The sequence below is a fragment of the Aedes aegypti genome, chromosome 3, assembly GCF_002204515.2.
Source record: "Aedes aegypti strain LVP_AGWG chromosome 3, AaegL5.0 Primary Assembly, whole genome shotgun sequence".
NCBI classification, from domain to species: domain Eukaryota; kingdom Metazoa; phylum Arthropoda; class Insecta; order Diptera; family Culicidae; genus Aedes; species Aedes aegypti.
Genome location: NC_035109.1, coordinates 50,535,316 through 50,556,591, shown reverse-complemented (window position 1 = coordinate 50,556,591; position 21,276 = coordinate 50,535,316). Strand labels below are relative to the sequence as shown.

The 21,276-nt window shown below is 36.7% G+C and overlaps 2 protein-coding genes across 10 annotated transcripts in view; one reads left to right on the top strand and one right to left on the bottom strand.

The window, feature by feature from the left end:
- LOC5571231 (G protein-activated inward rectifier potassium channel 3) overlaps positions 1 to 21,276 on the top strand; it is a 377,954-nt gene that overhangs the window by 182,357 nt on the left and 174,321 nt on the right. The window contains exons 1-2 of one of the 8 annotated variants that reach the window (XR_002501612.1): positions 17,230 to 17,529; positions 18,029 to 18,329. The exons of 4 other annotated variants lie outside the window; for them this stretch is intronic. The gene's annotated coding sequence lies outside the window, so the exon portion shown is untranslated. Of the gene's footprint in view, positions 1 to 17,229; positions 17,595 to 18,028; positions 18,330 to 21,276 lie in introns of those variants that run through there. 3 more of the 8 variants (XR_002501611.1, XR_002501610.1, XR_002501613.1) reach the window with 3 other exon arrangements.
- The window catches only part of LOC5571230 (serine/threonine-protein phosphatase 2B catalytic subunit 3), a 211,669-nt gene that overhangs the window by 92,030 nt on the left and 98,363 nt on the right, over positions 1 to 21,276 (bottom strand). The gene's annotated exons all lie outside the window — the stretch shown is intronic.

The following is a 21,276-nucleotide window of genomic DNA, read 5'->3' as shown; positions in this document are numbered from 1 at the left end:
TTCGATTGTTTGAAGATTTTGAAAATTTCGGCCACCTTCCTTTTTCCTGGTTCTGTATAAAAATTCTGTCCCGGAAGCTGCATGAAATCCGCCTATACATAAGTTTCGTGCGAGAACGTCGGATTTTTTTTTGCTGCGCGAGCAAATTTTTGACACACTGTTCCTCTTACTTGGACGTCATTTTGAAAACTGGAGAGCAAAAGGCAAAAACTCATTATTGCAACCATTGTATTTACACTCAATTTTCAAATGCAGCATTTCAGGTTTTGTTTTAATGCATTATCAATAGAAACCAGTGAATCAATTGTCAACCAACAAGCAGCAACAAAGACATTGTCCTCTCCTATTCTTGTTGGAACAATTCTATTCCGCAATAACAGTTTGTCACAACTTGAACACATATGACAATGATCGCTCACCGCGTGCCTAGCAATTTTCTAGGCTTTGCATTGCAATTTTCGAGAACTTTCTTCGTGTTGGTAAGCATTGCCACATTATCGAACAGCATCCATAAAACTAATTCGATTTTCTGTTTAAAATAACGGATTAATCACGAGTTGAAAAGGTTGCAACAATGTTACCTCTTCTGATTGTCATGACAATTTTTCTTTTGATTGTATCGTAATCTGCAATTGTTAGGACAAACGATTGTAAGCGCGCCTGCTTTGTTGTTTGTTTTTCGTTTGTTTTGATGACAATTTGATTCACTGATAGAAACACATCAATTTGAAGCTGACCAATTTTTGCGCATTCCAGTCTTTAAATTGCAAACTGAATCGGTTTTTAATACAAAGTAATTTAGTTGATGAAACGATTTCTTGCCTTAAAGATTTTTCAGCAGATGAATGCGAAAAAGGGATTACAGACGCTTCTAAGGGTATACCGCAGGATTATATAGAATTCGAAAAGTATTCCTAGGGGGTCCCATAACGTTCTCAAATGATATCCAATGGATTCCCTGACAAATTATGCACATTGGACAATTTTAATAAGCGTTTAATGCACGGGCGATGACAATTTTAGGTGTTTTAGAGGTACCAGGTGTTCCCAAGTGGTGATCAATAGACACCGAAGGGGATTTTCCGTAAGTTCTCCGAGAGTTTCAAAGCGATTCACGAAAGTTCCAAGGGCTCACTCAAAAGGTTTCTCAGGCAAATTTCGACGGTTATTAGAATTTTTTAGAGTTTTCCAGAGGTTTCAAGTGTTACTGAGCCCTATGGGATTCCGAGGGGATGTCAAGGAGATTCTAGAAAGCTTTTGAAGGTTCTTAAAGAGAGAATTAGAATTTCCATAGAGTTTGTCAAATATTTCGGCTGTTCTTGTGTCTCGTGGAATGAATAGGAAGCTCAGGAGTGGATTTCAAAGGAGCCAAAATAATTCACATATAGTTTCAAAGGTTTCAAGAGATTCCTAGAAGTTTCCAAGGAGCATTCAGTGTATTTAAGAGGTTCTTACTAGCTTTCCGGGGGTTTTCAAGAATGTAATTCACATCTAATATAACTGACAACTACCGAAAAATTAAACATCACATATACTTTGCAATTGGATTATATGGACACATTGATGAGAAAGTTGTAACTTTTTCGCAATTTTCACATCAATTTGTCCATTTAATCCAATTGATAAGTATGTGTTATGTTTAGTTTTTAGGTACTTGTTAAACTTCCACTCGGCTGGTTAGCCGTAAACCACGATTCGTAATTAAACAAGTGAATATAACTGGTAACAAAAATTAGCATAATAATTTATGAAATTTCTTAAAGTTATCGAGAGATATCCTAAGCAAATTGTGATGGCTCCTAAGCACAGTGGTTTATAAATCTGGATTTCTTGACTCTTAGGTTGCCTAATCAGATTTCAAAGGTTTCTTGAAGATTCTCAGCGGTTCAGAGGGTATTAAAGTTCCATAGAAGTTTTGGAGGTGCTTCCATGTATTCTACAGAGGTTCACATGAGATTTGAGAAGGGATTTTGAATGTCACAGGTTTTTATGGAATTATAAGAAGTTTTTAGGAGCTTTGAAGTGATTGCTAAGAAGTACACAAATGAATTTAATAGGCATAATTTCCCAAACTGTGGGTCACGACCGCCTAGTACGTTTTGGTGACTCATGAAAAATATTTTACTTTGCCTTCATTTCTACGAATTCAGATGTCTTCTTCTCTTCGCAAAAATATGGTGATTTATATATTTCATATCATATTGCTTGTATAGAATTTTAAGGGATGACGAGACGTGTACCCGAAATATATTTAAAGTTATTGGAGACGTTTTTGCTGATGGCCGCTATGCATTTTAGAGAATTTCCCTCCCTAAATTGTAAAAGAGATGAATTCAAAAATATAATTACTGTTCGAGGATCTTGGCGTTAAGATAGGCTGGAAGTATAAAATTATTCGGTTCAAATCCTGTGTGTTTGGAAGACATTCCTCATCAGTCATAAAGCTCGAAAAACAGCGTTCGTTAAGACAGCTCAACACATTTGACTTGGTTTTACAAATAGTTGACATCATAAATGAGTCAAACGTATTCCTTATGAAAATAATAGATCAAGATATTGAACCATCTAAGAATGATCAATTTAAATAGCTTGGTTGCATAAAGACACGCCTTCAAAGTTTGTACGGATAATATGCGGACAAGCTGTAAAACCTTCCAGAATACACCTTGGGTTTCAAAGTGGTCCAAATAATGCGATTCAGTATTCGCAAGATGGTGCTTAGGGGTTATATTGTTGATGTTCAGAGGTTCCCTGGGGCTTCCAAGAGTTGGCCAGGAATTTCTTTGCGCTAATGCATGTTTTCGAAAAAAAATTCAGTTGTTCCCAAGATTGTAAAGGAGTTCCTATAAGTTTCCAGGTATCCCAAGAGGTTACCAAGGGCTTCAAAAGTGGTTTTGGAAATTCCAATGAGATTCATAGAACATCTCTTTGGTTTCCAGGGATTCTCAACAGGTTCAAGGTGTCTCACAGAGGTTTCAAAGATCTGTTTTTCTGAGGTATCTAATAGTTTCCAAGAAGTCGCAGAGGTTCTTGATCCAGGTTTTCCAAGGGGGCATTTACAGGATCCCAGAAGTATTAACGGAGGTTCCCAACTAATTGACAGATATGTTCCATTAGTTTATAGTAATTCCTATAAATTCTCAGTAGTTCTCAATAAGTTTTTAGATGATTCTAATAGGCTTCACAGAGACTAAGAATGGTTCCCCATCGTACTCCATACCATTTTGTAAGCCATTATGTCGAATGCCACTACCTAGAATGGGTCACTACCCCGAATGAGCCATTACTCCGAATAGCTCAGAGCTTAGCATAGTATTTTTTGTAGGCAATAAAATTGGACTGAGCATGGTTTATGTGTATGCATCTGTAATGCAAGCTGACAAGCAACGATGTGGAAAATCCGACCTAAAATTTTTGTTGGTTGTTTTTCGAAATATTCTGCCGGTGGATATTACCCCACTATTTTCTTTATCAAAGATTTTACTTTCTTTTGGCTGATCTATCAATTCTTTTGTCTTGCTTAATGTCATTATTATTATTATCTTTATTAACGAGACTTCCAGCCTGAGATTAATTCATCTCGGTGCTTCTTTGCATCATAGCTGCAAATATTTCATCTGTGATATTTACTTCTTTCTAGAATAGGCTGTTCTTTTGAGTTATTGTTACAAAAATAAGTCACTGATGTTTTCTAATACTGTTAATTGAAATGAAAAACAGACTTTTTTAAATTAGTTATACTGTTGAAAGGATTCATGTTAAGAGATTAAGCAGCACTTAGAGTTCTTTTTGTTATATGTAGGTTCAGATCTCTCATAGAGCTGCTCAACAGCTGTTATCGGAATTCAGCTAAGGAATTTAATTTCTTTTCGAAATTCAGCTAAACAATTCTGCATACCAAAGCATTTTTTTGCTGTAACGGCGATGGAATTTTGTGATCATGTTTTGGTGTCGATGCAGGCACAATCTACCCAGCCTTTTATACTACTGCCCAGAAATTTTGGTCAAAATGTGGATGACCATGGTGCTTTCTTCAAAGGGCAAATTGCCCACTGTAATTTCCAGTAATTCTCAAAGGATTTTATGTGTACCTTGGGGCTCCTAAGAAGTTCATAGACTGCTGTAAACCGGCGGATGATTTCACTTATTTTTATTTACGTCTTTTCATCAGAGTACGGCATGAGAGATTACCAGGAACTGACAAGAGCTTCTCAAGGTCCTAGAAAGAGTTGTCAGCATATTACAAGCCATTCTGTAATTCCTTCCAAAGCCCCTCCCGGAATCAAAAAGAGATTCTCCTGGGATCTCAGAAAGTTTCTCTTGGAATCATGGAGAGATTTTCTAGAAATCTTGAAGAGATTCCCTTGGAATCTTGGAGAAATTGTTCTGTAACCATTATCACATAATTTTGGAAAAAAATGTCAGAATTTTCAATTATCTTTACGTTTCTTCATCAGAGTACGATAGAAGAGACTCTCTGGGATTGAAATGAGCTTAGGAAGAGTTTCCAACATACTCTATGCCTTTCTGCAATCCCCTACATAGCCCCTTGCAGAATCTCGAAAAGATTCTCCCGGAATCTTGATTAGATTCTTTTGGAATCATGTTGAGATTCATTCGGAATTTTGAAAAGATTCTCATTTGAATCTTGAAGAGACTTTCCTTGAATCTTGGAGAGATCCTCTCAGAATATTGGAGAGTTGCCCTTGAATGTCGAAGAGATTCACTTTTAAATCTTGGAGAAATTTTACCTTGAATATTGGAAAGTATTTCCCAGAATCTAACAGAGATTCTACCCTGAATATTGAAGAGATTCTCCCATGAAAAAAAAAAACTACTGAGGGACGGACCTGGTGTAGCGGTTAGAAACCACGCCTCTAACGCCGAGGTCTTTGGATCAAATCCCATCCCCGGGATAGTCATTAATGATAAAATAGGTTATACAGTCGCCTATCCACATCTCGATATCGAAGGGACCATCGTGATAGGGAGAGATCGAGACAAAGAACAAAGTTTTAATAGATATTGGATTGAAAATTACTCCGTTACTGAGAAAATAATAAACAATCAGACGTCATTCCGCGTTCCAAATTTGTTTTGAATGCCTAAAATTTGGTCTAGTAACCTTCGATGTTCATCCCCTAGAGACTCTCAATGTTTTCCCAGGGGTTCTCAAAAGGGTTTTAGGTTTTCAACGGTTTTCGTTCAGTTGATTACAATCCTTTGGGTGTAAGGTTTTCAGTAATTCCCAAGGGATTTTATGTGTACCTTGGAGTTCCCAAGAAGTTCCTAGACTACTGTTATCTGGCGGGCGATTTTACTTATTTTTATTTTCGTCATTTCATCAGAGTTCAGTAATCTCTCATGATTACCAGTGATTGACAAGAGCTTCCCAAGGTCATAGAAAGAGTTGTCAGCATATTACAGGCCATTCTGTAATTCCTTTCAATGCCCCTCCCCGAATCAAGAAGAGATTCTCCTGGAATCTCAAAAAGATTCTCTTGGAATCATGAAGAGATTTTCTAGAAAACTTGAAGAGATTCCCTTGGAATCTTGGAGAAATTGTTCTGTAACCTTGAAAGCATTATCACATAATTTTGGAAAGATTGTCGGAATTTTTAATTATCTTTACGTCTCTTCATCAAAGTACGGTAGAGGAGACTCTCAGGGATTGAAAAGACCTTAGAAAAATTTTCCAACATACTCTAAGCCTTTCTGCAATCCCCTACATAGCCCCTTCTAGAATCTCGAAGAGATTCTCTCGTAATATTGTAGAGATTCTACCGGAATTTTGAAGAGATTCTCTCGAAATCTTGAAGAGATTCTCCCGGAATCTTGATAAGATTCTTTTGGAATCATGTTGAGATTCTTTCGGAATTTTGAAAAGATTCTCATTTGTATCTTGAAGAGACCTTTCTTGAATCCTTGGAGATCCTCTCGGAATATTGGAGAGATTTGCCCTTGAATGTTGAAGAGATTTACTTTTGAATCTTGGAGAAATTTTTCCTTGAATATTGTGAAGTATTTCCCAGAATCTAACAGAGATTCTACCCTGAATCTTGAAGAGATTCTCCCTTGAATGTTGTAGAGATTCTCTCTTGAATGTTGGAAAGATTCTCCTCTGAATCATGGAGATATTCTACCTTAAATATTGTAGCGATACACCCGGAATCATGGAGAGGTAATCCTGGAATCTTGGAAAGATTCTTCCGGAATCTAGAAAAAAAAAACTACTGAGGAACGGATCTGGTGTAGCGGTTAGAAACCACGCTTCTAACGCCGAGGTCCTTGGATCATATCCCATCCCCGGGATAGTCACTAATGATAAAATAGATTATACAGTCGCCTCTCCACATCTCGATATCGAAGGGACCATTGAGATAGGGAGAGATCGAGACAAAGAACAAAGTTTCAATGGATACTAGATTGAAAATTACTCCGTTACTAAGAAAACAATAAACAATCAGACGTCCGTTCCGCGTTCCAAATTTGTTTTGAATGCCTAAAATTTGGTCTAGTAACCTTCGATGTTCATCATATCGACATACGGAGAGAAAATTGGGAACGAAAAATCAAGAGAAGCACATCGAGGAATGGAAATATTGAGATGAGGAGGATATCGAGATATAGAGAGAGGAATCGTATGCAGAATGAAGGGACCTACGAAGTCATCGACACAGGGAGATATATCGAAATATAGAACATCGAGATGTGGAGAGTTGACTGTAGTTAAGAGATTTGAAGCGATTCTCCCATAGTCTTTGAAGAGTTTCACCTGGATTCTTTGAAGAGATTCTCTCAAAATCTTGGAGAAATTTTCACGAAACCTTGAAGAGATTCTCCCTGAGTCTTGAAAAGATTCTCTCGGGATATTGGAGAGATTCTCCCAGAATCTTGAAGAGATGCTCCCGGAATGTTGAAAGGATTCTCCCGGAATCTTGAAGACATTCTCCTGGAACCTTGGAGAGATGCTCTCGCAATTTTGGAAAGATTCTCTTTTGAATCTTGAAGAGATCCTGTCTAGAATCTTGGAAACTACCCTTGAATCTTGGAGAGATTCTTCCTTAAACCTTAGAGAGACTCTACAGTGTATGTTGGGATAATTCTTCCATGAATCTTAATGAGATCCTTCTTTGAATATTGGAGGGTTTTCCCCAGAATATTAGAGAGATTCTCCCCTAAATCATAAAGAGATTCTCTCTTGAGTATTGGAAAGATTTTCCAGAAATCTTGGAGAGATTCTTCCAGAATCTTTAGTTCCAGTTGGATTTAGTCTGATCCGATGAATTTATTTTGAAATTATTGCGCATTTCTTTCACCACTGGACTATCGCAGAGGTTTTTACAAGTGCGGAATCGCCAATAAAAGTGCGCAATGGCATCAAATCAGGTAAGTGTCCTCGGGGGACATGTTCTTTGTAATTCAGAGAATAAGTGCTCTGAAGACATCAACGTGATTCGATGCAATCCCGCACTTTTATTAAAACGTTCGCACTTATGAGGCCGCACTTCGCAGTCCAGTGGTGAAAGAAATACCCAATATTATTATTTTTTTCGTCTTATTGATTGTCTCCAAATTATATTCCTTACTGATTTTGACAACATTCTTTCACACGATACTAAAACTATACACCTACATTCTGTTTCGCAAAAAGCTCAAGTAAATACTTGAATATGGATTTTAAAAACTTGTTTTGCAGGTTCAAAACATAACACCTGTTCGTAAGAATCAAAGTTCGAGACACCATCCAATTCAGCCGACGAGAAAAGCCGAAAAGGAACATTTCCCGATACCTTTCGGTCCGAACACAAAGATTTTGCATAATGACTGGTAAATCCATGGCACGCTACGACGAATCAACAGCCAAGGGAATCGAAAACCTTTCTCACTCCCACTTCTGATAGAATATTGATTTGGAGTTATTCTGTCGTACGCCCACTAAGATCCGGCGGATGCTTCCCTCTCTTCCGCTCCCCTCTCCACCACGCAATTCAACTCATGAATAAAACATCGGCTTCCGGAGTGTGTTGATAGCTCGCCCCTCGCCAGGGAACAGCATGGGAATGACATTATCAAGAAGACTTTTTCGGCGCTTATGGCGCGCATCGGAGAAGGATCGGATCGGATTCCCTGGTGAAAGATATTACGAAAATACAATAGATTTTGTTGTAATAATACCATATTTCCGAAGAGGTTAACCATAGAATGAAACGTGATTTTTACAATTCATTTACAATCTGTCCTATTGTTTTGTACCATTGAACTACTTGTTAATTTTGAAGTTCGATTGCATCTCTGCCTAACAATAAAACGTTCTGGAAAAAATAAAACAATAGATAGTTCAAATTTAAATAATTGTAATTTTTAATTCGGGTTGTAGCGCAACAACGATGATGATGGCGATAGATAGCGACGACGATTACATTCACAAAACAATCGATGAGCGGGCCGAGAGCGACACGCGAAATGAATTCGTGACTTTGCGGAAAGATTCCACCGCCGGACAACTGTCACGTCCGTCTCGATTCGGAAAGCTTACTCATCTGATTTCGCTGACTTGGGGTATGGAAATTGAACAGTGGAATTCTTGGATCAAGCCAATTGTTTCTTGTTTTGGTATTTTAAGGAAGTATTTTACAGATTTACTCGTTATTAGAAAAATTGGAACAATTTTATTCGACTTCGATAGCGACTCCGGACGAAACGCCACAAAACTACAGATTTGTTTGCAAATCAAAGGCAGAAATTAGAGCCAAATGTTGGATTTTGATTCAAGTTGTTTAGGTGGAAATATTATTAGTTGAGTTTTGAGACCATTAGGAGAAATCTTTGACAGATACGCGATTTCGACCTCAACTGTGAGGCCGTCCTCAGTGTCGTGTACTAGACTCGAAGTCGAACACCAAAAGATTTTAAAGATAACGATACTGAATGTTCACCAAAGTTGAAGGAAGTGTTGCGTGCCAAACAGTCTGCCGAAACACAAATGTTAATGTGGCTGGCAACACTGTTTAAGAAGAATTAACTTTTGTTTAGCGGATATCTCAAGATCCCGACTACAGAGAAAGATGGCGTCTTCGGCAAAGTTGTTCAGTAGCTCAAGGACTATCATTATTTGAGCCATGAAATTCGGAATTTTGCCACAAGGCGGCGCTAGTGAGCATGAAATTTTTGTTTTGCGGCTATCTCAGGATCCTAAGCACTTAGAAGGATGGCGTCTTCGACAAAGTTAATCAGTAGCACTCTCATTATTAAAGCTGTCAGGATCCTAAGATAACCACAATACAAAAATTTTATGCGCAATAGCACCGCCTCATGGCAAAATTTCGAACATCATTGCTCAAATAATGATAGTCCTTAAGCTACTGAACAACTTTGCTGAAGACGCCATCTTCGTGAGTGGTCAGGACCCTGACATAGCCACGAAACGAAAATTTCATGCTTACTAGCGCAGCCTAGTGACAAAATTTCGAATCTCATGGCTTTTTTAATTATGGCGCTTAAGCTACTGGATATTGAAAAGATTATCAAGAGAATTCTAAATGGATTCTGATAAGAATCCTGAGAGGCTTCTGATGAGAATCCTGAGTAGTTTCTGATGAGAATTCTGAGAGGATTCTGATAAGAATCCTGAAAGGCTTTTGATGAGAATCCTTAAAAGATTCTGATGAGAATCCTAAGACGATTATAATGCGTATCTTGAGAGGATTCTGGTGAGAATCCTGAGAGGATTCTGATGAGAATCCTGAGTGGGTTCTAGTGAGAATACCGAGAGGATTTTCATGTAAATCCTGAATAGATTCTGATGAGAATCTTGAGAGGATTCTTATGAGAATTCTGAGAGGATTCTGAAGAGAATCCTGAGAGCATTCTGATAAGAATCCTGACAGGATTCTGATAAGAATCCTGACAGGATTCTGATAAGAATCCTGAGAGAATTTTGTAAAAATTATGAGAGGATTCTGATGCAGGATTCTCAACTGAATTCTGTGAGAATTCTGAGAGAATCATGAGAGGATTCTGATGAGAATCCTCAGAAGATTTTGATGAGAATGCTGGGAGGATTCTGATGAGAATCCTGAGAGAATTCTAATGAGAATTCTGAGAGGATTCTGATACAGGATTCTCATCTGAATTCTTTGAGAATCCTGAGAGAATTCTGATAAGAATCCTGAAGGGATTCTGAAAGGATCCTGAGAAAATTCTAATAAGAATCGAGAAGATTCTGATGAGAATCCTGAGATAATCTGATGAGAATCATGAGAGTATTCTGATGAGAATCCTGTGAGAATTCTGTGAGAATCATGAGAGGATTCTAATGAGAATCCTGAGAGAATTCTGTGAAAATTATGAGAGAATTCTGATGCAGCATTCTCATCTGACTTCTGTGAGAATTATGTGAGAATCCTGCGAGAATTCTGTGAGAATCATGAGAGGATTCTGATGAGAATCCTCAGAACAGTGCTGGGAATGGTAATAGTAGTAGGCTTGAATTTCGCGAAAATCATGTGGCTCTCTCACAAAAGTAGTTTAAAATTGTGAATCTCATCAAGTAGCCTATATTGGGTACATGATTTTCTCTAAATTAGTAGTGAGCGGTTCCACAGAAAATGACGACTTTTTTCCCAAATTTCATTTTTATATTTTTTAATTTGGATGAAATTTTGCACATGCTTTCTTTATGCCCAAAAAATGCCTTTTTGCATCATCGGCTCGCCATTTTGACTCTAGCCTTACTTTTGAGAAGGGCCTAAGAAAAAAATCCTTAATAATTTTCAAAAAAATATAACTTAGAAACGGTTTGTCTGATCAATTTGGTGCCTTCCGCAAAGTTTTAGGTTATTGTTGGGACTATCTGGAAAAAAAATACACTGTAAAATTTTTTTTTGTAATTTTTTATATATCTATATAAATAAAAATGGAATGGTGTTTGTATGTCACGAAATGGCTTACGAACGGGTCAACGGATTTGAATGATTCTTTCTCAGCTTTGTTCGTCAAGGGTTCCGACGTGTTTGTGTGTATAAAAATCACAGGATATTCGCCGGGAAAGCTGAAAAAACGAGCGCGAATGAAACTGTCATTTTATAGAGGACGATCAAAAGCGTTTTTCAACAGCCTACTTGATGGCAAGACGAAGTTTGCCGGGACCACTAGTCGAAAATAAAGCTTAAAAATCAATTTTCTCAAAAATCGTATTTTTGATTTTTTTTTATTTTTTTGTATGTTAAAGTAGTCAAAAAATGAAGTCTTTTGCATAGTGGGTCAAGATGGAGAAATCATGGACAAAAAAGTTATGATTTTTTGAAAATAGGTGAATTTTTGAAAATGGTCGTAATAAACTTTTTAAATATTTTAAAACTCGATTTTATGAAAGTACGCAAAATTTACAACAAAAAAAGTATATGAAAAATCAGGCTAACTTTTACCGTTTTAAAGATACAGCGATTTTAATACAAAATTATGATATAATTTTCAATTTTCGGTCATTATAATATAACTTAGAAACGGTTTGTCCGATCAGTTTGGAGTCTTCCGCAAAGTTTTAGGTTATTGTTGGGACTATCTGGAAAAAAAATACACTATGAAAAAAAAGGTTGTAATTTTTAATATATCGAAAATAAAGCTTAAAAATCCATTTTCTCAAAAATCGTATTATTGATTTTTTTTTATTTTTTTATATGCTAAAGTAGACAAAAAATGAAGTCTTTTGCACAGTGGATCAAGATGGAGAAATCATGGACAAAAAAGTTATGGTTTTTCAAAAAAAGGTTGATTTTTCAATATGGTCTAAATAAACTTTTTGAATGCTTTTCGACCCGATTTTATGAAAGTACGCAAAATTTTCAACAAAAAAGGTATATGAGAAAATTTTGCTAATTGCTACCGAAACATTTGAAAAGTTTATTATGACCATTTTCAACAAATTGATCTTTTTTTTTTAAAAAATCATAACTTTTTTGCCCATGATTTCTCCATCTTGACCCACTGTGCAAAAGACTTCATTTTTTGTCTACTTCAACATATATAAAAAAAAAAAAAAAAAAAAAAAAAATCAAAAATACGATTTTTGAGAAAATTGATTTTTAAGCTTTATTTTCGTTGTATAAAAAATAACAACATTTTTTTTACAGTGTATATTTTTTTCCAGATAACCTAAAACTTTGCGGAGGACACCAAACTGATCGGACAAACCGTTTCTAAGTTATATTATAATGACCGAAAATTGAAAATTATATCATAATTTTGTATTAAAATCGCGGTATCTTTAAAACGGTAAAAGTTAGCCTGATTTTTTCGTATACCTTTTTTGTTGTAAATTTTGCGTACTTTCATAAAATCGAGTTGAAAAATATTTAATAAGTTTATTATGACCATTTTCAAAAATTCACCTTTTTTCAAAATATCATAACTTTTTTGTCCATGATTTCTCCATCTTGACCCACTGTGCAAAATACTCCATTTTTTGTCTACTTTAACATATAAAAAAATAAAAAAAATAAAAAAAAAACGATTTCAGTGAAAATGGATTTTTAAGCTTTATTTTCGAAATAAAAAAAATTACAAAACTTTTTTTTACTGTGTATATTTTTTCCAGATAGTTCCAACAATAACCTAAAACTTTGCGGAAGACACCAAACCGATCAGACAAATAGTTTCTGAGTTTTAATTTTTTTAAAATTGTTTAGGCTTTTTTTCTTAGTAAAAATGGCGAACCGATGATGCAAATAGGCATTTTTGGGTATAAAGAAAGCATATGCTAAATTTCAGCCAAATCAAAAAATTCAAAAGTAAACCGACATTCGAATTCAAATGGAACCGCTCTAGTGTCATTGAAGGCTCTAAATGTGGGAAATGCAGCGGGAAATAGAACATTTTTCTACAGTAATTTTGGGTTGCCCTTAGCAACGGGTGTTTTGCAATTTTCAAGGCTTTAAGCCTACAGCAGCGATGGGCGTGAGTTTCACTGGCTTCGTTGATTGTGATTGGCTTTGTTTGACTACTGTAGAGTGAATTTCAGATTTTTTCCCAACCCTGCCTCAGAATATTTTGATGAGAATGCTAAGAGAATTCTGATGAGAATCTTGAGAAGATTTTGATGATAATCCTGAGAGAATTCTGTGAGCGGATTCTAATGAGAATCCTGAGAGAATTATGTGAAAATTATGAGAGGATTCTAATGCAGGATTCTCATCTGAATTTCGTGAGAATTCAGTGAGAATCATAGAAGGATTCTGATGAGAATCCTGAGAGGATTCTGATGAGAATTCTTAGAGGATTCTGATGAGAGCATTCTGATGAGAGGATTCTGATGAGAGTCCTGAGAGAATTCTGTGAGAATCATGAAAGGATTCTGATAAGAATCCTAAGAAGATTTTGATTAGAATCCTGAGAGAATTCTGATGAGAATCTTGAGAAGATTTTGATGATAATCCTGAGAGAATTCTGTGAGAATCATGAGCGGATTCTAATGAGAATCCTGAGAGAATTCTGTGAAAGTTATGAGAGGATTCTGAGGCAGGATTCTCATCTGAATTCTGTGAGAATTCAGTGAGAATCATGGGAGGATTCTGATGAGAATCCTGAGAGGATTCTGATGAGAGCATTCTGATGAGAGGATTCTGATGAGAGGATTCTGATTAGAGGATTCTGATGAGAGTCCTGAGAGAATTTTGTGAAAATTATGAGAGGATTCTGATGCAGGATTCTCATCTGAATTCTGTGAGAATCATGACAGGATTATGATGAGAATCCTGAGAGGATTCTGATGAGAGCATTCTGATGAGAGGATTCTGATGAGAGGATTCTGATTAGAGGATTCTGATGAGAGTCCTGAGAGAATTTTGTGAAAATTATGAGAGGATTCTGATGCAGGATTCTCATCTGAATTCTGTGAGAATCATGACAGGATTATGATGAGAATCCTGAGAGGATTCTGATGAGAGGATTCTGATGAGAATCCTGCGAGAATTCTGATAATAATCCTGAGAGGATTCTGATAAGGATCCTGTAAAGATTCTGATGAGAATGCTGAGACAATTCGATGAGAATCATGAGAGTATTCTGATGAGAATCCTGTGAGAATTCTGTGAGAATCATAAGAGGATTGTGATGAGAATTCTGAGAAGTTTTTGATGAGAATGCTGAAATGATTCTGATGAGAATATTGAGAATATTTTGATGATTCGAAATTTCTAATAAGAATCGAAAATTCTAATAAGAATCGAGAGAGGATTCTGATAAGAATTCTGTGAATATTCTGATGAGAACCCTGAGACAATCTGATGAGAATCATGAGAGTATTCTGATGAGAATCCTGTGAGAATCATGAGAGGATTCTAATGAGAATCCTGCGAGAATTCTGTGAAAATCATGAGAGGATTCTGATGAGAATCCTCAGAATATTTTCATAAGAATGCTGAGAGGATTCTGATGAGAATCCTGAGAGAATTCTAATGAGAATTATGAGAGGACTCTGATGCTGGATTCTCATCTGAATTCTGTGAGAATTCAGTGAGAATCATGGAAGGATTCTGATGAGAATCCTGAGAGGATTTTGATGAGAGCATTCTGATGAGAGGATTCTGATGAGAAGATTTTGATGAGAATCCTGAGAGAATTCTGATGGGAATCTTGAGAAGATTTTGATGATAATCCTGAGAGAATTCTGTGAGAATCATTAGCGGATTCTAATGAGAATCCTGAGAGAATTCTGTGAAAATCATGAGAGGATTCTGATGAGAATCCTCAGAATATTTTCATAAGAATGCTGAGAGGATTCTGATGAGAATCCTGAGAGAATTCTAATGAGAATTATGAGAGGACTCTGATGCTGGATTCTCATCTGAATTCTGTGAGAATTCAGTGAGAATCATGGAAGGATTCTGATGAGAATCCTGAGAGGATTTTGATGAGAGCATTCTGATGAGAGGATTCTGATGAGAAGATTTTGATGAGAATCCTGAGAGAATTCTGATGAGAATCTTGAGAAGATTTTGATGATAATCCTGAGAGAATTCTGTGAGAATCATTAGCGGATTCTAATGAGAATCCTTAGAGAATTCTGTGAAAATTATGAGAGGATTCTGATGCAGGATTCTCATCTGAATTCTGTGAGAATCATGACAGGATTCTGATGAGAATCCTGAGGGGATTCTGATGAGAATCCTGAGGGGATTCTGATGAGAATCCTGAGAGGATTCTGATAAGAATCATGAGAGAATAATTCTGATAAGAATCCTGAGAAAATTCTGAGAAGAATCCTGAGAGGATTCTGATGAGAATCCTGTGAAGATTCTAATGAGATTCCTGAGACAATCTGATGAAAATCATGAGAGTATTCTCATGATTCTCAGAGAAGAGAATTCTGTGAGAATCATAAGAGGATTCTGATAATTCTGAGAAGATTTTGATGAGAATGCTGTGAGGATTCTGAAGAAAATCCAGAGAGATTTCTGAAGAGTATCATGAGAGGATTCTGATGAGAATCTTGGAAGAATTTCCATCGAAACCCTAGAAGGATTTGTATTTAAATCATCTCAGGATTATCATCAGAATTCTCTCAAATTTTTCATCACAATCTTCAAAGGGTTCTCATCGGAATCGGAATTTTCGTGACAATCCCAAAAATCCTAAAATGTTTAGTACTCCAATGGAAAATTTCATCACCAAGCACTCTCTGTGGCCCAAACCACGTGGAAATCTTCAACAGCGACCGATAGCCCGAGTTCGCGACAAAAGAACGCAAAGATTCCTGCGTAATGGGATACTGATACACAAAACGCCAACGATAGATTGTTTGAAAATTAGATAAACGTATCGTTGCCACTATAGAATTTTTTTATCATAAGTATGAAACGAGCTCACCAATTGGCAATCACGACTGATCTTCATTCTGTCGTAAATTTCACAGGAGCATGATACGGAAACAAAAGACCACACACTACTCCAAACGAACAAAATACCAATTACAAGGTCAAAATTCAGTACTCCGATTTGGGATCACTGTTTCTTTAGATGCAGTATATTTAGCATAGGTGTCACTTCGTTGGGTTTAAATGTCATACAATGTGTTTTGCGGATTGCATATCAATCGTCAACAATGAAACCTTAAATGGATTCCCCATCATTCGCAGCTTGTTCTCCTCCAGCACGGCCTACTGCGAAACGCACAAATTCTAAATTGGAAAATGACCTTCCCTTCCCGCAATGCGCAACGCGATCTCCATTGACTGGTCCCGTCGTCCTAAGTAGGCGACGGACGCCGCGACGCTCGTCTTTCCCGACGACGAGGCGCTCCTCCTCGCGAAGATGGCCTTCAACGGAAATGAATGGTGGTGTGATGGGCTGGCGATGATGACGATTTGAATTTCGCACATGTTTGTATACATCGACGACGAGGAATTCACCGTATCGACATTGTGTGTGGATGTGCGCGGGGCTATTTTTAGCGATTTGTGCTTTCTCCCGTTCCCGAGGCGATGGATGCCCTCCCAGCTGACGAGGGGGAGGGGAAGCGACTCGACGGTGGAAGGCAAAGACAATTGGCTTCTGGGTTTATTTTTGCCCATCACAACCACCCTGCATGACGGCGACTTCGGCGGCGGGGCACCGTGGGACGAAACTTGAAAAAGATGGTCAAAACCTCCTTCAGGCTTTTCGCCAATAAGTATTTTTAGAGAGAATAAATAAAATCAAATATTTCAATATTCCAAATGTGAAATTATGATAATAAATCTTTGAGCTGTTAAGTGGAATACCTATAAGAAAAACCGAATTTAGTACTATACCATTTAATTCCACTAGTATTTGAATCCTTTGACAGATACGCGTATTTCGACCTCAACTGTAGTAAGGCCGTCTTCAGTGTCGTGTACTAGAGTCGAGTTTAATACACGACACTGAAGACGGTCTTACAGTTGAGGTCAAAATACGCGTGTCTGTCAAAGGATACAAACTCTAGTGGAATTAAAAGGCATAGTACTACATTGGGATATACATTTACTTATGAAATTATGGAATAGGAATAGGATCCGGCTCCCCATGTATCTTCAGAGAGAAGAAATAAAATCAAAAATTTCAATATTTGGAATTATGAAATTATGGCCGCGAACTTGTCCTAGTTATCCCTCTGTGTCGACGATTGCAACAATTTTAGCTCAAGATTGTGACGGGACACATTGGGGAATGATCTTTCCTCGAACTCCCCGTACGAAGACAGTGCAGCTGCTAAGCACACGATGATTAGCTGGCTAGTTGGAAAGCAGACCATCGAGCGGACGAGTTTTCGGTTGCGATCCTCCCCAAGTTCCCAAAAGTCGGTCCGAGTCGAGAAGGGTTATCACAGTTACCCATCCGTGTCGCCGCCTCACGCTTCAACCAGCCTACTGCGGCGAGCTTTTTCCGGGCGAAGGGGGTGCGAAAAATTCGGTTCGGGTTTTCCACTGCGAAGTGGAATCGTGAAAATTTTCACCTTCAAAACAACGCACGGGGGAGGTGGAAAAGTGTCAAACAAAGGCAGAGTTGCTGGTGGATCAAAAGTGACAGCTTAATTAGCTGTCATTGTCAACACGGACAGACCAACCGACCGACCGGTGGGTTTTTGTTTGTGCAAAGGGGAGAGAAGTCTGCGGAAATCGGTCGGTTGGCAAATGGCAGCTAAACTAACAAGCGTTTAAAGAAAGGGAACACTCTTAAAAAGTAGCCAAGTGTTTCATTACAAAGTAGCCAATGAAATAATCAGACATAAGCGATAGTTTGATAATTTTCAGCAATAAAAAACGTCAAAATTTTTAACCGATAGATTGATAAAAAGAAGCTATGATAGATTACCAACGAAAAATCTTTAAATATGTCTCAAAAAATGGAAATGAGCAATAAAAAACCAAAACTAGCAATAAAAATTTCGTATGTCCCAGGGAAAACAAAAATATATTCTGGAATACCATTTCGGAGTTTTAATTTGCTAAATCATACCAAATTATTGCTCATTTCGAATTATTTCATTGCCTGTTATCGTTTAAACTAGTGATCGTTATCCTGTTCCCAAGGCATCAACATATTTTCCCCGCCGGCAATCATGTCCAGCATTGATTAGAATCAGAAGTGGAAAAGCGTTCCGCTTTCGGGGTGTCAGTTTTCTTCGGGCAAACTTTGTCGGTGTTCCCGTTGTTCTCTATGCTTGGATTGCTGTTGATACCAGCGCCACTGGTTGGGACCATGTCTTCGGACCGATTAAAGCAGTGCCTCAGCGAGGTATCGATCGCGATCGAAAACGACAAGTGGGCGGCCATCTCGACGGAGCCGGATTGGCACGAGGAAGTGAACAAGTGGGTGGATGTGGAAATTGTGTTAGGACACACGGGTGACGGGTTTTTGAGTTATCAATTTGCTTCGAGTCTCAAGTGTATAACTAATTCATTGATTAGTGTTATATTATCTTTTCATTATTGTTTCTTGGAAATTTGTGAATTGTACTCTTTGTTTGTGACAACTTACTTCTTCTATTTTACGTATTTTCAAACCCTCAGCAGATTTCTAATATACATAGAACATCAAGAGAAGATTTGAGTGTTTTATTCCTTATAAAACCACCGTCAAGACTTTACTTCCTTTGTTAGTATCATTTCGAACATTCATTTTTTTTATATCTAGGTGTTCTGTGTTAGACAACACTATCATCTTAATTTGGTGAGACTAAATTAAGTTTTTATTGAAATTTGGTTAACAATATATTAAATTTTGTTTGCCGTAGCAGTTCAGATTTCTTACAGGTGAGTTGGTTTCAGCTGCTTATAAGCGAGAAAAAAAAATAAAACAGCACTAACTTATCGTCCTTGTTAAAATTTATCTACGGAACAAGAGTTACCTACAATGTACTCAATATATTCCTTGAACTATAATCTTCCATGTAAACCTCATCTTTCACAAACATATGATATGACATGAGTTTTATCATTGAATGAAATAAATGCTTACGAAATTATCGTCATTCGTGAGCTGCCGAATAAAACAATATAAGAACAGCTTAAGAAAAACTCACCACTTTGAAAGTTCCAATCCTCCGCTCATATACCAATTTGTCACAAAAGCTACGCACCGATCACTCATGCACTATTAAACTTTTGATTTGTCTACAAAACACTCGAAAATACTGAATTTTTATGCTTTAAATCACAAATTAAAATTAATGCACTTTGCTTTCCTCGGCAATCACTTTTTATTACGGGAATAAGTTGCCAGAAAACCATATTCATTTGCGGTGTATTTTTTATTCACAATTTAAATTCATTGAAAAAAATCGAACACAACTAATTAGTGCATTGGAATTAGGCAACAAAGCATGCATTGGTAATAATTGAATATTTCAATACTTTCCTTATCTGAAGATTGTAGCGCATAAACTTCAATATACTGAGAAACATATAAAATATACGTCTTTCAATAAGTAAACTATTTTGGCAACACTCCTGTTGTTCTACAGGTAGAGGATGATGTTTTTGTGGCAAGTCATAAGTGCATTGATTTGCAAAAGGCCTATTCTGATTTTCTCATACACTGAACGTAAAAAAATGTACAAACAGCCTGTAGAATTTTCAATTTTGCGTTACCTTTTAGCGATTTTTTTGCACATAGACACTAGGGTGAGGCTTATTTTTCAAAAGTTCTCAAAACCAAAAATTCGTGTGCTTTTATGAATTCAAATCATATTAGAAGAGAAACCGCAAAGTTTGAGCCAAAAATATTAAGATTTATATATTTATTCGCCGTCTTTGACTACAGGTCACACAGGTTGAAATTTTAATATTATGTACTTTACTTAAATTCTATCTCTTATCCTATTAACAATTTAGGGGTGGCGCGTGCGTCTTGAAGATGAATTTTCAAGTTATAATAAATGGCCTTCAGCGTAGTCACCATAACTTCGGTTATTTCTCACCAATTTCAAAACTTTTAGCATCATTATGTTCAAAATTAAATTTATGAAAACTTTGTAGAACATCAAATTTGTCTTAAATCGAAACAAATCTTTGTTAAAAGTAGTTGTTGTAGTTGTTTCCATACTGTTTATACAACATTTGTTTCTAAAAAATGGTTTTGGCTTAGTTTTGTAACAAAACCTACCCAAAAACATGATTTATTTTAAAGAAAAAATCGAATTTCTTTGAATTATTTATGTTTTTTTTTTGCCAAAAATTACATTTTTCCTATAAAACTTGTGTTTATATAGCATTTTGTTTTAATTACGAGTTGAATAGTGCATATATTTTTTTAACATGAGCAAAAATATTATTGTTTCAAAATTATTCAAAAATTGCTGACAAGCCCTTTTCAAAGGTTTTTCCAGTTTCAGCTTTAAAAATATTGTTTTACTGACAAAAATTAAAAAAAAGTAAGAGGTTGTTTCCGAGATACGACCGCCAAGTTGACGTTGGATAACGTTAGCCTCTTCTATTTGCTGGCTTGAGACAGTCACAAACTTATGAAACATTTCTTTTGCTAAAAATCAAATTAATTTTCACACTATTTGTCGCATGTCAATTCTGATTTATTATTGACATTGTGTGTTATTATGTTGTGTTAATACAAAATAATCACTTTACATGTATTCAGAAGCTTAGTCGATTATATTGAAGAATTGTTTTTCAAATGTATTAATTCAAAATAACTCTTTTTCATTGATTTTGTGACCCTGAAAAGGGGAAATTAGGGAATATTACACAATCAACTCTATAAAACACATTTGTTGGCTCTGAAAAGGGCCGATTGATGAATTGTTGAATTTGCCTAACACGGACACATTTTGACGGCGCACTGGTTTCAATCCTCCTTGCCCGATGAGATTTGCGGTGCGGATGACGGTGTGCGCTTCAACAAGCGGCTTTGGTCGATTTTCTTCAGCCATCTCGTACAACAGCTTGCCTCTGGTGGCGAGGAGCTGAGCAAGTTTGGAGGAGCTCTTACCAGCTCGAAAGCGAAAACAGAATGAAACCAGATTCAACGAAGGAGGGATGCTTTATACCCTTAGAATAGCAGATGATGCTCCTCCTTTCATATTCTTCGTTTTCTTATCTGGGAAATAGGCTATATGAAACTGATGTCTGGGTAAGGGATGTACAGATTAGCATTATGCTGTTATTGCAACCCGACGGCACTACAGCAGCATCCTCGAAAACAGCTTCAAATTGCCGTATTGTCAATTATTCGTAATAAATCAATTATTGTATGATGCTATGAGATGAATTAAGAGATTATAGCAAGTATGTGGTAAACACA